A 24,890-nucleotide genomic window follows, 5' to 3' on the forward strand; every position below is an offset into this window, starting at 1 on the left:
TGCGAGGTATTGACCTCTATATGCGACATTTTTAAAAGAAAAACTGCATATATTATACATTACAAACCATGATTCTTATTTTTGATACAAGCTTTGGACGAAATAAAGATGATTATCGTTTAGCGATAATCTTCGACTTACAAACTTTACAAATGATGATAACAACACGATTTCTAGCATATTTTACAACACAAGTTCTTGGATATGCAGTCTTATTTTTGACACAAATATGCGTACGCAAGATCCTGCTCAAATTCAACATAATGCAGCGGAAGCTTTTAGAAATCACCTGAGAATAGACATGTTTTAAAAGGTCAACATAAAGTTGGTGAGATATAGGTTTAGTGCCGGCAGCAATATATATATAGACCACAAGATTTCGTATATAAACAGTTTAATAAAAATATTCTAAGTGGTTGAGCACTTGGTAACCATACTTAACAATTAATCACGTGGCATATTCCCTTTAATATGAAATCTTACTACACTGTACCAAGTGTAGTCACGAAACGAAGTACTGTGCAACCGTTGAATACTGGTCGTCCAGTCCGGTTGGGGTTGTCAGGCCCGATAGATCTATCAACAGGATTCGCGTTTACAATACCGCTGTAAATATTAGTTACCAAGCTACAGGGAAGTATGCCAATGGTACAACTCAACGTAGAATATATTTTTCAGTTACTTGTGTCCATATTGTAAAACATAAAATACATGTATTCTCATCCCGAAATATTTAGAGTTTAAAAGTGGGACTATATACTCACTGTTGTCTCGAAGATATATATATTTTTGACTTGGTCTTCCGGTTGATATCACGAACCTATCCATATATAATATATCAATACCTTTTCTTTTTAAACAAACGTCACATATATATACTTGTTATACTTTTAATACTTTTTGTAATTCCTTAGTCCGTAGTTAGCAGTTCATTGTTAGTAATTCAATTTTAATGGTTCATATTTAGATGTTTAATATACCCGCAATGAAATAAATAAAACCCCCAACTAAATAAATAAAACCCCATCGTATATGTATTGGTCGAGATTAATCTTGACCCACGGTACCGGTGTTGTCAAATGACGTGTTGCGTACATAAAGTACCGGTGTTGTCAAATGACGTGTTGCGTACAATCATGGGATCTTATGATTAATCTTCTCGTGTTGTTTTACGGGTGATCCTGAACCATATAAAATTGAATTATGAGTACATATGTATAAAATATCATGTTATCTTAGAAAGATGTGATTTATTTAATTTTTCCCAATTAATCCCGAAGTTAAACAAGTCTTGGATAACCAATTTTGTTTCGGTCATAGTTTCTTCGTTACAAATCCGTTTTCGTTGATTCAACTTGCCATCTCCTTGGATCGAGTTCCTATTTAAGACTATGAACTGTAAATACCTTAGTTTGTATTCAAAATCATACGGCATAGGTGAAACTTTAGTGAAACTTATGAAGTTAAACATTTTTCTTACAAAAATATCATTTAATGACCATTTTTCTAAAAATACTTATACTTTGAATTAAATCATGAAATTTTTATGTGTTATCATATTCATAGTAAAAATCATTTTTCCAGAACATAAACCTTCAATTCAAAGTTTAAGATGGTTTTTAATTATCCAACCCAAAACAGTCCCCGGTTGCACTCCGACGTCGTAAAAACAGTTTTTAAGGTATTCTTTGAAAAACCAAGTTATACCTTGTTAAATTAGCATATACATAAGTTATATTACAGGTCTTGAAGTATTTTAAAAGTTAAGTTATAAGGATCTATTTAGTTTGCAAACAAGTTTGAAAACTTTCAAACTATGTTCTTGTTGTTAAATTTTTATACCACAAAATAAGATAGCTATATATATATGAATCGAATAAGGTTATGAACAAAGTTACTACCTCAAGTATGATGAAGAAAGTTACTGAATAAACAAGATATGAACTTGTTCTTGATGAGTTGGAAGATTAAAAAGTGATTCATGAAAAGAAACAAAGGTTGTAAGTAAGTTTATATATAAATTAACTTACATGAATTGAATCAAAGTTTAAACATAGTTTTACCTTGATTATGGAGCTAGAAACTTATGAAGATCTTAAGGAATACTTGAAGATTGAAGATGAAAGAGTTTAGGAGTTAATCTAGCTTGAAAGAAAGTTGATATGGAAGTATGTGTGTGTGTAAAAAAATGTGTGGATATGTATGTATATATAGACTTTTTGTTTTGATTTTTAGCTCATAAGTCTTGATTAATGACAAAGGATTGGCTCCCACAAGTTGCTATCATGTCCCTTAATCATTCATGGCTGATCATTGGTATTTCCTATTGGTATATACCAATAGTAAATACATCTAGAAGGTGGGTATGATAGGGTACATATACCGTAGATATACGTATAGAAATCTTGTGAAAAATGGAATGAGGATTCAAATATAGCTATCTTTTGTGAATACACTTATATGGTTTTATGTAATTAAGTTCTTAAAATTGATTAAATACATTACTTATACGATATATGTATAAACATTATAGGTTATAAGTATTTATGTCAAATAACGTTACGTATGGTTATCGTTTTGAAAACTTAAGTTAGTAGTTTCAAAATATACTTATAACTTATTGTTATTAATACAAAATGAGATATTAAAACATCCTTAAATCGTGTTAAATATGTATATATACATATATATACACAAACGTATAATTATCATATATTGTATAGTTCGTGATATCATCGGTCAAACTAGACGGTCAAACGTTGTGTAAAACTCATTTCAAAAACATAAGTCTCAACAATTTGGATTGCTTATCATGTTGGTAAGGTTTAATTTATGTAAATATTAATCTTATAAGTATAGAACGATCGAAAAAGGGCGGGTCGTTACATTACCTCCCCGTTAAATAAATTTCGTCCCGAAATTTTAAAATTGTACCTATTTTGCGTCGTCGAGAAACAAGTGTGGATACTTTTGTTTCATCTGATCCTCCCGTTCCCACGTAAACTCGGGACCTCTTCGAGCATTCCAACGAACCTTAACGATCGGTATGTTGCTCTGCTTGAGCTGTTTAACTTCACGGTCCATGATTTCGATTGGTTCTTCGACGAATTGTAGTTTTTCGTCGACATAGATTTCTTCAAGAGGAATGGTGAGGTCTTCCTTTGCAAGACACTTCTTAAGGTTTGAGACGTGAAAGGTATTATGTACCCCGGCGAGTTGTTGCGGTAACTCGAGTCGATAAGCTACCGGTCCAATGCGTTCAATAATCTTGAACGGGCCTACATATCTTGGGTTCAGCTTACCCCTTTTGCCGAAATGTATTACACCTTTCCAAGGTGACACCTTTAACATAACCATGTCCCCGACCTGAAACTCTAATGGTTTCCTTCGGACATCGGCGTAGCTCTTTTGGCGACTACGGGCTTTTTTCAATCTCTCCTTGATTTGTACTATCTTCTCAGTCGTTTCGTGTATGATCTCGGGACCAGTTAATTGTCGATCTCCTACTTCATTCCAACAGATAGGAGATCTACACTTCCTTCCATACAATGCTTCGAATGGCGCAGCTCCAATGCTCGCATGATAACTATTATTATACGAGAATTCTGCTAACGGTAAATACTTATCCCATCCGTTTCCAAAATCGATCACACATGCCCTGAGCATATCTTCAAGAGTCTGAATTGTTCTTTCACTCTGCCCGTCCGTTTGCGGATGATATGCGGTACTCATATCTAAACGAGTTCCTAGTGCCTCCTGTAGTGCTTGCCAGAACTTTGAGGTAAATCTACTATCACGATCAGATATAATGGAAATAGGTATTCCATGCCTTGAAACAACTTCCTTTATATACAATCGTAATAGTTTCTCCATTCTATCCGTTTCCTTTATAGGCAAGAAATGTGCAGACTTGGTGAGACGATCAACAATCACCCAAATGGTGTCGTAACCCCAGGCAGTCTTTGGTAACTTCGTGATGAAATCCATGGTAATACCATCCCATTTCCATTCTGGGATTTCTGGTTGTTGAAGTAATCCTGACGGCTTTTGGTGTTCTGCTTTGACCTTGGAACAAGTTAAACACTCCCCAACATATGTTGCTACGTCTGTCTTTAAATTAGGCCACCAATAACGTGTCTTAAGATCTTGATACATCTTTCCAACTCCAGGATGTATCGAGTATCTTGTCTTATGTGCCTCATTCAATATCAACTTCCTTAATCCACCCAACTTCGGTACCCAAATACGATTTGCAAAATATCGAATTCCGTCTTCCCGTATAACAAGTTGCTTCTCATACTTCTTCATTATTTCATTTCTTATGTTTTCTTTATTGAGTGCTTCTTGTTGTACTTCTTTGATTTGTGAGTTGAGATTCATGCGAATTTTTATGTTCATTGCTCGAACTCGGATTGGTTCTCGTTCCTTTCTGCTTAGAGCATCGGCCACTACGTTCGCTTTCCCGGGATGATAACGAATTTCACAATCATAGTCATTTATTAACTCGACCCACCTACGTTGCCTCATGTTCAACTGTTTCTGATCAAAAATATGTTGAAGGCTTTTATGATCAGTAAACACAGTGCATTTAACCCCATACAAGTAGTGTCTCCATATCTTCAATGCAAACACGACTGCTCCCAGTTCTAGATCATGCGTCGTATAATTCCGCTCGTGAATCTTTAATTGTCGGGATGCGTATGCAATAACTTTCTTCCGTTGCATAAGAACGCAACCAAAACCTTGTCACGAAGCGTTACAATATATTTCAAAATCATCGTTCCCTTCTGGTAACGATAAAATAGGCGCCGTAGTTAACTTCTTCTTTAGTAATTGAAATGCACTCTCCTGCTCAGAAGTCCATTCATATTTCTTCCCTTTTTGTGTTAACGCTGTCAACGGCTTAGCTATTCGGGAAAAATCTTGAATAAACCTTCTATAATAACCGGCTAAACCCAAAAATTGGCGTATCTGCATTGCTGTCTTAGGAGTCTCCCATTTTTCAATGGCTTCAATTTTTGCTGGATCAACCTGAATTCCTTTGCTACTAACAACGTGGCCAAGAAATTGCACTTCTTTCAACCAGAAAGCACATTTAGAAAATTTAGCATATAGCTGTTCTTTTCTTAACAACTCTAATATTAAACTTAAATGCTGCTCATGCTCTTGCTCACTCTTGGAATAGATAAGAATGTCATCAATGAAAACAATAACAAACTTATCTAAATATGGACTACAAACTCGATTCATGAGGTCCATGAATACAGCTGGCGCATTCGTCAATCCAAACGGCATGACCAAAAATTCGTAATGACCGTAACGTGTCCGAAAAGCAGTTTTCGGTATATCTTCTTCTTTGACACGTAATTGATGATAACCCGATCTTAGGTCGATTTTCGAATAAACACATGATCCTTGGAGTTGATCAAATAAGTCGTCAATTCTCGGTAGTGGATACCGATTCTTGATAGTTAACTTATTTAATTCACGATAATCTATACACATTCGGAAAGATCCGTCTTTCTTCTTGACGAATAAAATTGGAGCTCCCCACGGTGAAGTACTTGGTCGTATGAATCCACGATCCAGTAATTCTTTTAACTGACTCTGAAGTTCTTTTAACTCGGACGGTGCAAGTCTATATGGAGCACGGGCAACCGGTGCAGCTCCTGGTACAAGATCTATTTGAAATTCTACAGATCTAAATGGAGGTAATCCCGGCAACTCTTCCGGAAATACTTCAGGAAAATCTCTTGCCACAGGCACGTCATTGATGCACTTCTCTTTTTCTTTCTTTTCGACTTTATTAACATGTGCTAAGATAGCATAGCACCCTTTCTTCAAGTACTTTTGAGCTTTCAAATAACTAATGAGTTTTAGCTTTGAGTTACCCTTCTCTCCATAAATCATTACTGGCGTTTTATCCTTACGAGGAATGCGAATTGCCTTCTTGGTGCACACAACTTCAGCTCCTATTTTGGACATCCAGTCCATGCCGATTATTACATCAAAACTTCCTAATTCTACGGGTATCAAATCAATCTTAAATGTTTCTCCGGCTAAATTTATTTTACAATCACGGCAAATTTTATCGGCTTTAATTAGTTTACCATTATCTAACTCAATCATGTACTTAACATCTAAAGGTAATGATGAACAATTCAATTTAGCGTCAAAGTCTCTACACACGTAACTTCTATCAGCACCAGTATCAAATATAATAGATGCGGATAAGTTATTAATGGTAAACATACCCGTAACAAGCTCCGGATCTTCGCGTGCCTCTCTAGCATTAATAACAAATGCTCTCCCACGTGCAGGTCTGACATTCTTCTCTGAATTCGGGCACTGACTCTTATAGTGACCTTGTTTTCCACACCCAAAACAAGTAACGGTAGCCAAAGCAGTTCTATTTGCGTTGGTGGCAGGAGTCTTGGTACCATTTGCATTTGTAACGAGAGCCCTACAATCTTCCGCAAGATGACCCTGTCGATTACACTTGGTGCATAACACACTACAGTAACCAAAGTGATGTTTGTGGCATCGGTTGCATAAAGGATTTTGTCCTTTGTAACCAAAGCTTGAACCACTACCTGCACCGTGCGTGGTTTCTTGTTTCTTAAAAGATTGTTGTTGGTTACCTCAATCATAATTTCCATTCCACTTTCTTTTGTTACCTGATACCTTCACATCAGTATTGGATGCTTTCTTATCCATGATGACCTGATCCATTAGCTCGTTTGCCATGGTTATAGCTTCATGAATTGTCTTAGGTTTCGATGCTGTAACATTTGCCTTGACCTTTTTGGGCAAACCATCTTTGTACATTTCAATCTTCCGTTCTTCGGTTGGAACCAATTCAGGACATAGCAAAACTAATTCCATGAATCGCTGATTGTAGTTGGTGATTTCAGTACCAACAACCTTCAGGCTTCGTAATTCATCTTCCAACTTTCTAACCTCGTTCCTTGGACAATACTCGTTGATTAACATTATTTTGAATTCTTCCCATGGAGTATCATAAGCTACATCTCCTCCTACAGCCTTCACATAATTTTTCCACCACGTGAGTGCACTATTTTGTAAAGTGCACGATGCATACTTGGTCATGTCCTTTTCAACACAACCACTGATTTTAAACACAGTCTCCATCTTTTCTATCCACCGGGTTAAACCGATCGGTCCTTCTGTTCCACTGAATGATGAGGGCTTGCAAGCTTGAAAAGTTTTGTAAGTGCACCCTACACGAGGATTTGGGTTAACTGCAGCACCTCTTGCAGCCTCGACCCATAACATTCTGTCGTTCACTCGCTGATTGATGTGTTCCTGGATTTCTTGTTCCGTCATTCGGTTCAATCGCGCCATATTCTTCTATAAGAATGAAAAGAAAATAATTATTCACATGGAATATTATAGATGTAGTGTATATTTACAGTACATTATAGCTTATTAATAATATGAACCAGGTATTATTATAAAAGCCTTTTCTTCTTATTAGCGTTTTATAATTATATCTAGGGTAGTACCTACCCGTTAATGTCCATACTTAATAGCTTAGTACAGAATCAATTACTACCATCTAAATAATACTTAACCATGGAAAATTATTGCATTTCACACTTCACTATTTTACATATGCTTATCTTACATCGAACATTAAGCAAACCACACTAATAATATTATACAAAACATTATATGATCCCATGGTTTAATACGGCAGCGCATCGTTTGGTCTATTTTCTAGGACGTTTAGGTTCAAAGAATCGCTTAATGCTTATCCTGGCTGTCTGCCTATATTTTGGCTGTGGGACTGAAGAACTGGATGCCGGGATAGAACGAATAGGAATAGCGGGAATAGGGGTGGTAGTGTCTAGTGGAGTTGGTGCCACATCATCCTTATTAAACTCAGGATTTGAATTTTCTAATTCATTAGCCTTTCGTTTCTTTCCTAGTTCGAACTCTTCTTTTGTAATTTCCTGTATTTCTTCCTCGGGTTCACTTTCCTCCTCGGGTTCACTTTCCTCCTCGGGTTCACTTTCCTCCTCGGGTTCACTTTCCGGGTTCTCTATAGTCGATTCATCCGGAATTTGTGAGTCTTCCCCAAAGATATTATTTTCGTCATCGGATAGGTTAATGACTGGAACACCATCTGAAGATTCTGGTTCGGAGTCGCTGAATGTGATAACAAGTTTTGAGCCCGACATCTATCACACAACAACTAACCCATTAGTACTACATAATATTTACATATAAATTTTAACCAACAATGATAAGCAATGGTTTTTAAATCAGACCCGGTCAAAGTCCAGACTTACTAATGTATCCTAACGACTTATCAGTTAGACACACTAATGCAAACCTGGTTCGCTAAGACCACCGCTCTGATACCACATGTCATAACCCGTCCTTAACCGTAAGAACGTGTTAGATAACGTATGATTTTATTGCGAGGTATTGACCTCTATATGCGACATTTTTAAAAGAAAAACTGCATATATTATACATTACAAACCATGATTCTTATTTTTGATACAAGCTTTGGACGAAATAAAGATGATTATCGTTTAGCGATAATCTTCGACTTACAAACTTTACAAATGATGATAACAACACGATTTCTAGCATATTTTACAACACAAGTTCTTGGATATGCAGTCTTATTTTTGACACAAATATGCGTACGCAAGATCCTGCTCAAATTCAACATAATGCAGCGGAAGCTTTTAGAAATCACCTGAGAATATACATGTTTTAAAAGGTCAACATAAAGTTGGTGAGATATAGGTTTAGTGCCGGCAGCAATATATATATAGACCACAAGATTTCGTATATAAACAGTTTAATAAAAATATTCTAAGTGGTTGAGCACTTGGTAACCATACTTAACAATTAATCACGTCGCATATTCCCTTTAATATGAAATCTTACTACACTGTACCAAGTGTAGTCACGAAACGAAGTACTGTGCAACCGTTGAATACTGGTCGTCCAGTCCGGTTGGGGTTGTCAGGCCCGATAGATCTATCAACAGGATTCGCGTTTACAATACCGCTGTAAATATTAGTTACCAAGCTACAGGGAAGTATGCCAATGGTACAACTCAACGTAGAATATATTTTTCAGTTACTTGTGTCCATATTGTAAAACATAAAATACATGTATTCTCATCCCGAAATATTTAGAGTTTAAAAGTGGGACTATATACTCACTGTTGTCTCGAAGATATATATATTTTTGACTTGGTCTTCCGGTTGATATCACGAACCTATCCATATATAATATATCAATACCTTTTCTTTTTAAACAAACGTCACATATATATACTTGTTATACTTTTAATACTTTTTGTAATTCCTTAGTCCGTAGTTAGCAGTTCATTGTTAGTAATTCAATTTTAATGGTTCATATTTAGATGTTTAATATACCCGCAATGAAATAAATAAAACCCCCAACTAAATAAATAAAACCCCATCGTATATGTATTGGTCGAGATTAATCTTGACCCACGGTACCGGTGTTGTCAAATGACGTGTTGCGTACATAAAGTACCGGTGTTGTCAAATGACGTGTTGCGTACAATCATGGGATCTTATGATTAATCTTCTCGTGTTGTTTTACGGGTGATCCTGAACCATATAAAATTGAATTATGAGTACATATGTATAAAATATAATGTTATCTTAGAAAGATGTGATTTATTTAATTTTTCCCAATTAATCCCGAAGTTAAACAAGTCTTGGATAACCAATTTTGTTTCGGTCATAGTTTCTTCGTTACAAATCCGTTTTCGTTGATTCAACTTGCCATCTCCTTGGATCGAGTTCCTCTTTAAGACTATGAACTGTAAATACCTTAGTTTGTATTCAAAATCATACGGCATAGGTGAAACTTTAGTGATACTTATGAAGTTAAACATTTTTGTTACAAAAATATCATTTAATGACCATTTTTCTAAAAATACTTATACTTTGAATTAAATCATGAAATTTTTATGTGTTATCATATTCATAGTAAAAATCATTTTTCCAGAACATAAACCTTCAATTCAAAGTTTAAGATGGTTTTTAATTATCCAACCCAAAACAGTCCCCGGTTGCACTCCGACGTCGTAAAAACAGTTTTTAAGGTATTCTTTGAAAAACCAAGTTATACCTTGTTAAATTAGCATATACATAAGTTATATTACAGGTCTTGAAGTATTTTAAAAGTTAAGTTAGAAGGATCTATTTAGTTTGCAAACAAGTTTGAAAACTTTCAAACTATGTTCTTGTTGTTAAATTTTTATACCACAAAATAAGATAGCTATATATATATGAATCGAATAAGGTTATGAACAAAGTTACTACCTCAAGTATGATGAAGAAAGTTACTGAATAAACAAGATATGAACTTGTTCTTGATGAGTTGGAAGATTAAAAAGTGATTCATGAAAAGAAACAAAGGTTGTAAGTAAGTTTATATATAAATTAACTTACATGAATTGAATCAAAGTTTAAACATAGTTTTACCTTGATTATGGAGCTAGAAACTTATGAAGATCTTAAGGAATACTTGAAGATTGAAGATGAACGAGTTTAGGAGTTAATCTAGCTTGAAAGGAAGTTGATGTGGAAGTATGTGTGTGTGTAAAAAAAACGTGTGGATATGTATGTATATATAGACTTTTTGTTTTGATTTTTAGCTCATAAGTCTTGATTAATGACAAAGGATTGGCTCCCACAAGTTGCTATCATGTCCCTTAATCATTCATGGCTGATCATTGGTATTTCCTATTGGTATATACCAATAGTAAATACATCTAGAAGGTGGGTATGATACGGGTACATATACCGTAGATATACGTATAGAAATCTTGTGAAAAATGGAATGAGGATTCAAATATAGCTATCTTTTGTGAATACACTTATATGGTTTTATGTAATTAAGTTCTTAAAAGTGATTAAATACATTACTTATACGATATATGTATAAACATTATAGGTTATAAGTATTTATGTCAAATAACGTTACGTATGGTTATCGTTTTGAAAACTTAAGTTAGTAGTTTCAAAATATACTTATAACTTATTGTTATTAATTCAAAATGAGATATTAAAACATCCTTAAATCATGTTAAATATGTATATATACATATATATACACAAACGTATAATTATCATATATTGTATAGTTCGTGATATCATCGGTCAAACTAGACGGTCAAACGTTGTGTAAAACTCATTTCAAAAACATAAGTCTCAACAATTTAGATTGCTTATCATGTTGGTAAGGTTTAATTTATGTAAATATTAATCTTATAAGTATAGAACGATCAAAAAATGGCGGGTCGTTACACTACAACACATAAAACATTGATGTTCACAACATCCATTAGTACGCAAGATTTTAAGGCTAGCCCTACGAATGGAATCGTCAACATCGAACTTAAATCCCATCCGTCCTAATTAATGTGGTATCGTCAACATCGAACTTAAACCCACATATGAGGTATCATCAACATCGAACTTAAACCCTCATCGAATAAATTAAAGTGGTATCGTCAACATCGAACTTAAACCCACATATGAGGTATCGTCAACATCGAACTTAAACCCTCATCGAATGTCACTACAATAATGGTATGGCTTCGTCAACATCGAATTATAAATCCATACATGAGGTATCACCAACATCGAACTTTAACCCTCATCAGAACATACAAACAATATACTCTAGGATATGGTATCGTCAACTCGAACTTCAACCCATATTCCACAAGTAAATAAATCATATACATACATATATAATTATTCCATTCACCTTGGAAATGCCCGCACAAGTCATGTACAACATGATCTTCGTCCTCAAATTCGAGCAAGTAACCACCTATATCACACATAGGTACAATATATACATAAATAACAATTCTCTAAAAGAGAACTCAACACTCACATCCCTTAGTCGAGGGATCTCACCTTGCTCGTTTGATCCGCCCATTTATCTCCTAATGAGCTCAATCAGATTACCACTTCGGGTGGTAATTCAAACCCACACTAATAAGTACAAGTTAACCCAATTTTCACTTTACACTAATTAGACCAACCTAGGTCCCGACACTAGATTACTACTTAGGTATTGATCATTTCAAACACCATATACATCAAAACCCCAACACGAGCAATATTGACCCATATTGCATTTGACCACGTTTGACTTATTGTTAAAAATACCATTTTAACCCAAAATCACTTCTCACGTTTACTTTCATTCAAAAATGCCATTTAACACTTAACAAAAGTGTTAACACCCATTTAATCCAAACTTAGTGTCATTACCAAATTCGACCCAAGTCAATTTACCTATTTTGACAAAAGTCACAAAACGCCCAAAATCACTAACGACTAGTGATTATATTTCCAAAACACTAATTAACAACTAAATCAAGTATTTACATACTTGATTCACCAAAACTCATTTTGACAACAAACCAAGTCAACATCCAATTTTGACCAAAATCAAACCCTTTAACACACCCAAATCGCCACCATACCACCAATTGATTAACAACACTATCAAAGGTTGACTTTAGATCATAAACCTAGACATCTACAACAACTTCACATCTTTGAGGCATTTCATCAAACACCTTGTGTGCATGACTTCAAACTTGTTCTTATGAACACCAAAATCACCAATACTCCTCCAATCTAGTGACTATCACTTAAATCAAAGATAAATACACCCAAATTCATCATTAAACCCTAATCCCACCATATTAGGGTTAATCACCACAAGCTTACACCAAAACCCCAAAATTTCATAAGAAATGGGTTATATAACTCATCATCAACTCAAACCCTAACACAAACAAGAATCAAACAATTAAAATTGGAGGTAGAACTTACCATCACCATCAAAACGTAGCTAAAAGAGAGATGAACAACATTAACTCTTGCACCTTGAAGAGATTCCAATTCCTTCTTCTCCAATCCAAGGTTTATCTCACTAAAACATTGGAGGTTTCTCACTCTAGAAAGATGAGAGGATTGTGTGGATGTGAAAATGAGGATAAGATAAGGTTTTGGCCATATTTATAGCACAAAACCGGTCCCAACACGAAATAACCAAAATTCCCCTTTTAAAATATTAAAAATAACGAACGGGTCTTACAACTCTCCCCCACTAAAACTGGATCACGTCCCCGTGATCTCCGTCAATTAGCAAAATCGGACCCACACTCTATGGTCCTTCGACCCACATCAAATCTCGATATCCATAACAGTTTCCATTAACGCGAATATTTCACCACACGCTAATAATCACTAGCGTGCATTACCGCAACTAGCGGTATGTCATACGCTTAACGTCCAAAACACCCACTTAGGAAATACAGAAAAACACCATATATTCCTTCAAATTCTCTCAGCTACAACTCGTACAAGCTACATCCATAACTATATCACCCAACACGATCTACTAAACTCACTACGCTGTGAATCGAGTCTTGAATTAATCCAAATCGAGAAGGATTTATGCCGCATCAAAACTCCGTACTTCAACAACTCGTACCAGCCAATCGAGAATGTTCTCTGAATCAAGAACCAACCTTCCCGTCTCCACCACCGGGTCATTCCTTCAACGAAGAAATTTCGATATCACCAAAAAATCATACTAGGGACACAACTTTCCTATCAATCAATCCGCACGCGACCATCAGTCTCTGGATTAATCCAGGACGACAATATTACACCACGAGTTAGAGGAAACATCTACCCTCGACACAGGGTTTCTCCACTAAACCCTACAACACATCCAAACAATACGGCTTCCTAGTACTACCATGGGAACTATTCATGTACTAGAATTCCGTCAACAACGAATTATCACCCCAACAATTCGCAATTCGTCACGCGACCCATAGAAATATCCACCAACGCCTGGTGAATCCTCTTGCCTCGACCGTCCGTTAAGGATGGCCTCAACATTTCAATGCAACTAACGGGTCGCATCACTAGGGAACACACTCTTGCAAATAAACAACATCTGCGTGCCTCGATGTGAGACAACCAGAACTGACACTCCCCGCCTCACGATCATCCATAAAGTGGAATAATCCACTGACGATCTCCACGATCACGTTTCTCGACAGGGAAAATGCAGTATTCACCACGATATCGAACTCGGTCCCATTCAATAATCTTGTATGAGTTTCACGAAAACTCAGATTTTCACTAAGAGAGCACCCACAATGACAGCTTCATTTTTTTTTTCACTCCGAGACCTCAAGCTTCACATTTGGTCTCATACCGCACATTGGTACAACACGATCACCGTACATAAGGGGACTTACACTCCCCTCGATCCCATCACACAAACTTCACACATAACATTCCGGAATTGTAACCCATAATCGTAATGCACGATCTCGAGTCGACATCAACAACCCGTCACTCTTTCTCGTTAGGAACTACGAATCCCTATTGAGGCCTAACACGGTACACTCTGATACTTCAGTATACAATACACCACCGGATCTTCCACGAGCGGCAGTAAAAACTCCCCCACTTAGGATTCATCTCCACATTCTCACTGCCAGGATGATAACATCTCGCAGAATTGTCATTCCATGACACACATGATCATTCTCACCGTTGGTCATAAACACCAAATCACTGTAAATTCACTTTAGGCTCGCAGAGCCGTCATATACAATCACTTGAAATGCTGTACACGCGACGGCATCGCACCTTTATACCACAAATCACAATCAACTGCCTTGATCGTTCACAAAGAGAACTCCACCAAAGTCCCACATGTGCCCCTATGCCTAAGCATATTCCACTCTGATTAATAAGTCGTGCTTCTCAGTCGAGATCACCCGGCCTTCCACTCAACAAACCTTTGTCAACAATTGCTCACTCTCATGGAGAAGAGTGACCAATCTGACACAATAATTGCATCGACCGCAATATCAACACCTCATCATAATCTTCGGCCTAACCGACCATTAAGTCAATCACCGGTTCACCGGTCATCTTTACCCGTCTCTCACTTAAGAGCAACCAGATTCGCTCATCCATCACTTCATAATAAGCATTCACCGCAATGCTCTTAAACTTCGACTTTCGCAACCGTCGAATTACTATCACCCATCAATTACTTTTATAATCTCCGATGCTTCCAAGCGTATCTCACGGTCACCCTAAGTACAAAGTGATCACACTATCACCAGAGTTGAACATCACACTAGCAGGTATAAGGGGGCACCTGAAGCAGTGTCATGCAAACTCCCACCGCAGTCTACCGATTTTCAGAAACTCGATCCTTGGGTTCCATATACTCGATGTCACCTGAAATGTCCCGTTCATATTGATTATAAATGTTCCATATTAATTGATTTCATCGTGAGGTTTTGACCTCTATATGAGACGTTTTTCAAAGACTGCATTCATTTTTAAAACAACCATAACCTTTATTTTATCGATAAAGGTTTAAAAAGCATTACGTAGATTATCAAATAATGATAATCTAAATTATACCATTTACACACGACCATTACATAATGGTTTACAATAAGAATATATTACATCAAAAATAAGTTTCTTGAATGCAGTTTTTACATAATATCATACAAGCATGGACTCCAAATCTTGTCCTTATTTTAGTATGCAACAGCGGAAGCTCTTTAATAATCACCTGAGAATAAACATGCTTTAAACGTCAACAAAAATGTTGTTAAGTTATAGGTTTAACCTATATATTTATCAATCGAAATAATAGACCACAAGATTTCATATTTCAATACATCCCATACATAGAGATAAAAATCATTCATACGGAGAACACCTGGTAACCGACATTAACAAGATGCATATAGAATATCCCCATCATTCCGGGACACCCATCGGACATGATAATTTTGAAGTACTAAAGCATTCCAAATTCCAGAATGGGGCTTGTTGGGCTCGATAAATCTTTCTTTAGGATTCGCGTCAATTTGGGGGTCTGTTCCCAAATTCTTAGGCTACCAAGCTAAAAAGGGGCATATTCGGCTTCGATCATTCACCCATAAAAAGTAGTTTCATTTACTTGTGTCTATTTCGTAAAACATTTATAAATTTGCATGTATCCCAAAATATTAGATTTTAAAAGTGGGACTATAACTCACTTTCACAGATTTTTACTTCGTCGGGAAGTAAGACTTGGCCACTGGTCGATTCACGAACCTATAAAAAATATGTACATATATATCAAAGTATGTTCAAAATATATTTACAACATTTTTAATACGTTTTAACATTTTAAGTTTATTAAGTCAGCTATCCTCGTTAGTAACCTACAACTAGTTGTCCATAGTTAGATGTACAGAAAATAAATTGATATATATTATCTTGACCCAATCCGCGACCCAGTGTATACACGTCTCAGGCTAGATCACAACTCAAAGTATATATATATTTTTGGAATCAACTTCAACCCTATATAGCTAAATCCAACATTACTGCATATAGAGTGTCTATGGTTGTTCCAAATAATATATATAGATGGGTCGATATGATATGTCAAAACATTTACATACGTGTCTATGGTATCCCAAGATTACATAATATATTAGAATACATGTATAATACAATACAATTTAGCAAGGATATGATTAATATAGATTTGTTACCAATTTTCACGTAGCTATAACAAGCAAAAATATCCAATCTTGTTTTACATATAATTTCTTCGTTTTAAATCCGTTTTGAGTGAATCCAATTGCTATGGTTTCATATTGAACTTAAGTTTATGAATCTATACAGAAAAATTATAAGTTTATAGTCGGAAATACAGGTTACAAGTCATTTTTTTAAAGGTAGTCATTTCAGTCGAAAGAATGACGTCTAGATGACCATTTTGGAAAACATACTTCCACTTTGACTTTAACCATGATTTTTGGATATAGTTTCATGTTCATAAGAAAAATAATTTTCCCAGAAGAACAACTTTTAAATTAAAGTTTATCATAGTTTTTAATTAACTAACCCAAAACAGCCCGCGGTGTTACTACGACGGCGTATATCAAGTTTTACGGTGTTTTTCGTGTTTTCTGGTTTTAAATCATTAAGATAGCATATCATATAGATATAGAACATGTGTCTAGTTGATTTTAAAAGTCAATTTAGAAGGATTAACTTTTGTTTGCGAACAAGTTTAGAATTAACTAAACTATGTTCTAGTGATTTCAAGTTTAAACCTTCGAATAAGGTAGTTTTATATATATGAATTGAATGATGTTATCAACATCATTACTACCTCAATTTTTGTGGATAAACCTATTGGAAATGAGAAAAATAGATCTAGCTTCAAAGGATCCTTGGATGGCTTGAAAGTTCTTGAAGCAGAATCATGACACGAAAACAAGTTCAAGTAAGATTTTCACTCGAAATAAGATTGTTATAGTTATAGAAATTGAATCAAAGTTTGAATATGAGTATTACCTTGTATTAGAAAGATATATTACTGTAAATAAGAAAGATTTCTTGAGGTTGGATGATCACTTTACAAGATTGGAAGTAAGCTAGCAAACTTGTAGTATTCTTGATTTTATGAAACCAGAACTTATAGAATTTATGAAGAACACTTAGAACTTGAAGATAGAACTTGAGAGAGATCAATTAGATGAAGAAAATTGAAAAATGAAAATGCTTGTAGGTGTTTTTGGTCGTTGGTATATGGATTAGATATAAAGGATGTGTAATTTTGTTTACATGTAAATAAGTCATGAATGATTACTAATATTTTTGTAATTTTATGAGATATTTCATGCTAGTTGCCGAATGATGGTTTCCACATGTGTTAGGTGACTCACATAGGCTGCTAAGAGCTGATCATTGAAGTGTATATACCAATAGTATATACATCTAAAAGCTGTGTATTATACGAGTACGAATACGGGTGCATACGAGTAGAATTGTTGATGAAACTGAACGAGGATGTAATTGTAAGAATTTTTGTTAAGTAGAAGTATTTTGATAAGTGTCTTGAAGTCTTTGAAAAGTGTATGAATACATATTAAAACACTACATGTATATACATGTTAACTGAGTCGTTAAGTCATCGTTAGTCGTTACATGTAAGTGTTGTTTTGAAACCTTTAGGTTAACGATCTTGGTAAGTGTTGTTAACCCATTGTTTATTATATCAAATGAGATGTTAAATTATTACATTAACATGATATTATGATGTATTAATATATCTTAATATGATATATATACAATTAAATGTCGTTACAACGATAATCGTTACATATATGCCTCGTTTCGAAATCATTAAGTTAGTAGTCTTGTTTTTACATATGTAGTTCATTGTTAATATACTTAATGATATGTTTACTTATTATAATACCATGTTAACTATATATATATATATATATATATATATATATATATATATATATATATCCATATATATGACATCATATAGTTTTTACAAGTTTTAACGTTCATGAATCACCGGTCAACTTGGGTGGTCAATTGTCTATATAAAACCTATTTCAATTAATCAAGTCTTAACAAGTTTGATTGCTTAACATGTTGGAAACACTTAATCATACAAATATCAATTTCATTTAATATATATAAACATGGAAAAGTTCAGGTCACTACAGTACCTACCCATTAAATAAATTTCGTCCCGTAATTTTAAGTAGTTGGAGGTGTTGACGTATCTTCTGGAAATAAGTGCGGGTATTTCTTTTTCATCTGATCTTCTCATTCCCAGGTGAACTTGGGTCCTCTACGAGCATTCCATCGAACCTTAACAATTGGTATCTTGTTTTGCTTAAGTCTTTTAACCTCACGATCCATTATTTCGACGGGTTCTTCGATGAATTGAAGTTTTTCCTTGTTTTGGATTTCGTCTAACGGAATAGTGAGATCTTCTTTAGCAAAACATTTCTTCAAATTCGAGACGTGGAAAGTATTATGTACAGTCGCGAGATGTTGAGGTAACTCAAGTCGGTAAGCTACTGGTCCGACACGATCAATAACCTTGAATGGTCCAATATACCTTGGATTTAATTTCCCTCGTTTAGCAAATCGAACAACGCCTTTCCAAGGTGCAACTTTAAGCATGACCGTTTCTCCAATTTCAAATTCTATATCTTTTCTTTTAATGTCAGCATAGCTCTTTTGTCGACTTTGGGCGGTTTTCAACCGTTGTTGAATTTGGATGATCTTCTCGGTAGTTTCTTGTATTATCTCCGGACCCGTAATGTAGTGACCCGAACTTTTCCATGTATATATATATATATTAAATGAAATTGTTATTTACATGATTAAGTGTTTCCAACATGTTAACCAATCAAACTTGTTAAGACTTGATTAATTGAAATAGGTTTCATATAGACAATTGACCACCCAAGTTGACCGGTGATTCACGAACGTTAAAACTTGTAAAAACTATACGATGACATATATATGGTTATATATATAGTTAACATGATTTTATTATAAGTATGTATCTCATTAGGTATTTTAACAATGAGTTATATACATAAAAATGAGACTATTAATTTAAGAAACTCGAAAACGATATATATAACGATTATCGTTATAACAACGTCTTACTAGGTACATATGAATCATATTAAGATATTGATACACTTGGTTAATTATGTTAAATAATAAGTAAATATATTATTAAGTGTATTAACAATGAAATACATATGTAAAAATAAGACTACTAACTTAATGATTTCGAAACGAGACATATATGTAACGATTATCGTTGTAACGACATTTAACTGTATATATATCATACTAAGATATATTATATATCATAATATCATGATAATATAATAATTTAACATCTCATTTGTTATAATAAACAATGGGTTAACAACATTCAACAAGATCGTTAACCTAAAGGTTTCAAAACAACATTTACATGTAACGACTAACGATGACTTAACGACTCAGTTAAAATGTATATACATGTAGTGTTTTAATATGTATTCATACACTTTTGAAAGACTTCAAGACACTTATCAAAATACTTCTACTTAACAAAAATGCTTACAATTACATCCTCGTTCAGTTTCATCAACAATTCTACTCGTACAATACACAGCTTTTAGATGTATGTACTACTGATATATACACTCCAATGATCAGCTCTTAGCAGCCCATGTGAGTCACCTAACACATGTGGGAACCATTATTTGGCAACTAGCATGAAATATCTCATAAAATTACAAAAATATGAGTAATCATTCATGACTTATTTACTTGAAAACAAAATTACATATCCTTTATATCGAATCCATACACCAACGACCAAAAACACCTACAAACACTTTCATTCTTCAATTTTCTTCATCTAATTGATCTCTCTCAAGTTCTATCTTCAAGTTCTAAGTGTTTTTCATAAATTCCAAAAGTTCTAGTTTCATAAAATCAAGAATACTTCCAAGATTGCAAGTTTACTTCCAAGTTTTCTAAATCCATTCCAAGTAATCATCCAAGATCAAGAAACCTTTGTTACTTACAGTAGGTTATCTTTCTAATACAAGGTAATAATCATATTCAAACTTTAATTCAATTTCTATAACTATAACAATCTTATTTCGAGTGGAAATCTTACTTGAAATTGTTTTCGTGTCATGATTCTGCTTCAAGAACTTTTAAGCCATCCAAGGATCTTTTGAAGCTAGATCTATTTTTCTCATTTCCAGTAGGTTTATCCAAGGAACTTGAGGTAGTAATGATGTTCATAACATCATTCAATTCATACATATAAAGCTATCTTATTCGAAGGTTTAAACTTGTAATCACTAGAACATAGTTTATTTAATTCTAAACTTGTTCGCAAATAAAAGTTAATCCTTCTAACTTGACTTTTAAAATCAACTAAATACATGTTCTATATCTATATGATATGCTACCTTAATGATTTAAAACCTGGAAACACGAAAAACACCGTAAAATCGGATTTACGCTGTCGTAGTAACACCGCGGGCTGTTTTGGGTTAGTTAATTAAAAACTATTATAAACTTTGATTTAAAAGTTGTTATTCTGGGAAAATGATTTTTATTATGAACATGAAACTATATCCAAAAATAATGGTTAAACTCAAAGTGGAAGTATGTTTTCTAAAATGGTCATCTAGACGTCTTTCTTTCGACTGAAATGACTACCTTTACAAAAACGACTTGTAAATTATTTTTCCGACTATAAACCTATACTTTTTATGTTTAGATTCATAAAATAGAGTTCAATATGAAACCATAGCAATTTGATTCACTCAAAACGGATTTAAAATGAAGAAGTTATGGGTAAAACAAGATTGGATAATTTTTCTCATTTTAGCTACGTGAAAATTTGTAACAAATCTATTCCAACCATAACTTAATCAACTTGTATTGTATATTATATAATCTTGAGATACCATAGACACGTATACAATGTTTCGACCTATCATGTCGACACATCTATATATATTTCGGAACAACGATTGACACTCTATATGTGAATGTTGGAGTTAGCTATACAGGGTTGAGGTTGATTACAAAATATATATAGTTTTGAGTTGTGATCAATACTGAGATACGTATACACTGGATCGTGGATTGATTCAAGATAATATTTATCGATTTATTTCTGTACATCTAACTGTGGATAACTAGTTGTAGGTTACTAACGAGGACAGCTGACTTAATAAACTTAAAACATCAAAATATATTAAAAGTGTTGTAAATATATTTTGAACATACTTTGATATATATGTATATATTGTTATAGGTTCGTAAATCAACCAGTGGCCAAGTCTTACTTCCCGACGAAGTAAAAATCTATGAAAGTGAGTTATAGTCCCAGTTTTAAAATCTAATATTTTTAGGATGAGAATACATGCAGGTTTTATAAATGATTTACAAAATAGACACAAGTACGTGAAACTACATTCTATGGTTGAATTATCGAAATCAAATGTACCCCTTTTTATTAAGTCTGGTAATCTAAGAATTAGGGAACAGATATCCTAATTGACGCGAATCCTAAAGATAGATCTATTGGGCCTAACAAACCCCATCCAAAGTACCGGATGCTTTAGTACTTCGAAATTTATATCATATCCGAAGGGTGTCCTGGAATGATGCGGATATTATTATATATGCATCTTGTTAATGTCGGTTACCAGGTGTTCACCATATGAATGGTTTTTATCTCTATGTATGGGATGTGTATTGAAATATGAAATCTTGTGGTCTATTGTTACGATTTTATATATATAGGTTAAACCTATAACTCATCAACATTTTTGTTGACGTTTAAAGCATGTTTATTCTCAGGTAAATACTAAGAGGTTCCGCTGTTGCATACTAAAATAAGGACAAGATTTGGAGTCCATGTTTGTATGATATTGTGTAAAAACTACATTCAAGAAACTGATTTCGATGTAACATATTTGTATTGTAAACCATTATGTAATGGTCGTGTGTAAACGGGATATTTTAGATTATCATTATTTGATAATCTACGTAAAGCTTTTTAAACCTTTATTTATGAAATAAAGGTTATGGTTTGTTTTAAAAATGAATGCAGTCTTTGAAAAACGTCTCATATAGAGGTCAAAACCTCGCAACGAAATCAATTAATATGGAACGTTTTTAATCAATAAGAACGGGACATTTCAGTTGGTATCAGTGCGTTGGTCTTAGAGAACCAGAAAATTTGCATTAGTGTGTCTTATCGAGTTTGTTAGGATGCATTAGTGAGTCTGGACTTCGACCGTGTTTTCTTTAAAAATGATTGCTTAACATTTTTGTTGGAAACTATATATTATTAACTTGTATATATTATGTGATATATTAATCTCTTAACATGTTTGATATTGTGTGATAGATGTCTACCTCTAGCACAAATCCCATTGACTCACCTAATAATAACGAAGAGTCGAATATATATTGGACTGATTCACAAGTTCCCGAAGAAGAACCGGAAGAAGAATCAGAACCAGAAGAGGAGGAACCGGAGGAGGAAATAGAACCGGTGGGAGAAATAATAAAATGGTTAAGTAAAAGAAAATTCTCAACCAACCGACCAAGGTTAATTATGGTCAATGATGTTTCCGCCAAGGAAGCAAAATATTGGGAGGATTACCAATTCTCCGATGAATCGGATTCCGACGAGAATTTCGATGATGTTATAGAAATTACCCCAACTGAATTTAAAAAGGCAAAAGTAAATAATAAGGGAAAGGGCATAAAATAGAGAAATCTAATTCCAACCCCGATGAACTTTATATGTATCGTCAATCCCCGAAGCCCTTAAGTTGTAACAATGACCCGGGAACCTCTAAACCACCAGATTTTTCTAAACCGTTGTGGAAAACGACAGCTCGTATTAGGGGAACATCATATATCCCTAGAAACTTGGCAAAACGAACCAAAATCGAAGAAGAAGAAACGAGCGAGTCAGAATAAGATAGTTGTATTCGTGTGGTGTAATATATGTAATATAGTGTGCTTATGCTTTATGATATATGTAAAAATTGCTTGTATTAATAAGTATTTTTTTTATGAATCTAACTCTTGTCTATTTTACAGTATAAAAACACAAAATGGATAGACAACCCAATATTTTAAGAGACCTACCCGGAGACATGATTGATGATATCTTGTCTAGAGTCGGTCAGAATTCTTCGGCACAACTATTTACGGCGAAATCAGTTTGTAAGACATTCGAAGAACGTTCCAAGAATGTCTTGGTTTATAAGAGACTTTCGTTTGAAAGATGGGGGATATCACATTGGGAAACCCATAAGTTACGATGTGTTTACTTTGACGCATATATTGCGGGGAACCCAAATGCTATTTTACGCAACGGGTTAGGAAATTATTTTGACTCAATGTATCCGAATATAGGACTTCATGATTTAGAAAAAGCGGCTAACATGCAACATAAAGAAGCATGCTATGCTTACGGGTTAGTAATGTTCGCTTCTCACCAAAGTGAGAAAAAGAACATCGGGCTACAACTAGTAAACAAAACGTTCCCACAAGTGACGGAGTCGGTAATTGGGGTAAGAAATGAGGTTTTTAGGTTATTACGAGACTGTTGGTCATTACATAACCCTCGTCCCTTTGACGACGTTACAACACGCTGTCTTATCAACGGCCATAACGGTTATGTTCCACAAGACCAAGGATGGGAAGTAGTCCTAGTAAAACCAGAATGCATGACTTGTTTCTGGACGTATGAATTACGTGTCTTTATTGCCTTTGCTGAACGACTTGTGTACTAGCTAGAATTATCTTCACAACTATCTTGTATCAAAGTTATTGTGTGCTATATTTCATGCTTTATGTAAAATAGTATTGTAAGTTTGTAAAGTATTGTATAAAAGTTTGAACGAAAAATATTATTATAATCAGTTTTTCATATAGAATTGTAGTAGTTGAATTGTATATTAGCTACTAAGTATGAACTTAACGGGTAGGTACTACCCGAATTTAAACTTATAAAACGCTAATATGAAGAAAAAGCTTTTATAAATGAGTTCATATTATGCTACGAAATACTATTAACTACTCTTAATATTCTGTATGATTAACTTGTTCCATTTGACTATTTTGAAGGAAATGGCACCGACTACTCGACACACCATGAATATGAATGAAGAGGAATTCCGTACTTTTCTAGCTTCAAACATAGCCGCAGAATAGGCTGCGCTACATACCAACAATAACCTTGGATCTAGCAGTACAGGAAATCGTGTAGGATGCACCTACAAAGAATTCACTGCCTGCAAACCGTTGGAATTTGATGGAACCGAAGGACCGATCGGATTGAAACGGTGGACCGAGAAGGTCGAATCGGTGTTTGCCATAAGTAGGTGTACTGAAGAGGACAAAGTGAAGTACGCT

Source organism: Rutidosis leptorrhynchoides, chromosome 10, assembly GCF_046630445.1.
Source record: "Rutidosis leptorrhynchoides isolate AG116_Rl617_1_P2 chromosome 10, CSIRO_AGI_Rlap_v1, whole genome shotgun sequence".
NCBI lineage: Eukaryota > Viridiplantae > Streptophyta > Magnoliopsida > Asterales > Asteraceae > Rutidosis > Rutidosis leptorrhynchoides.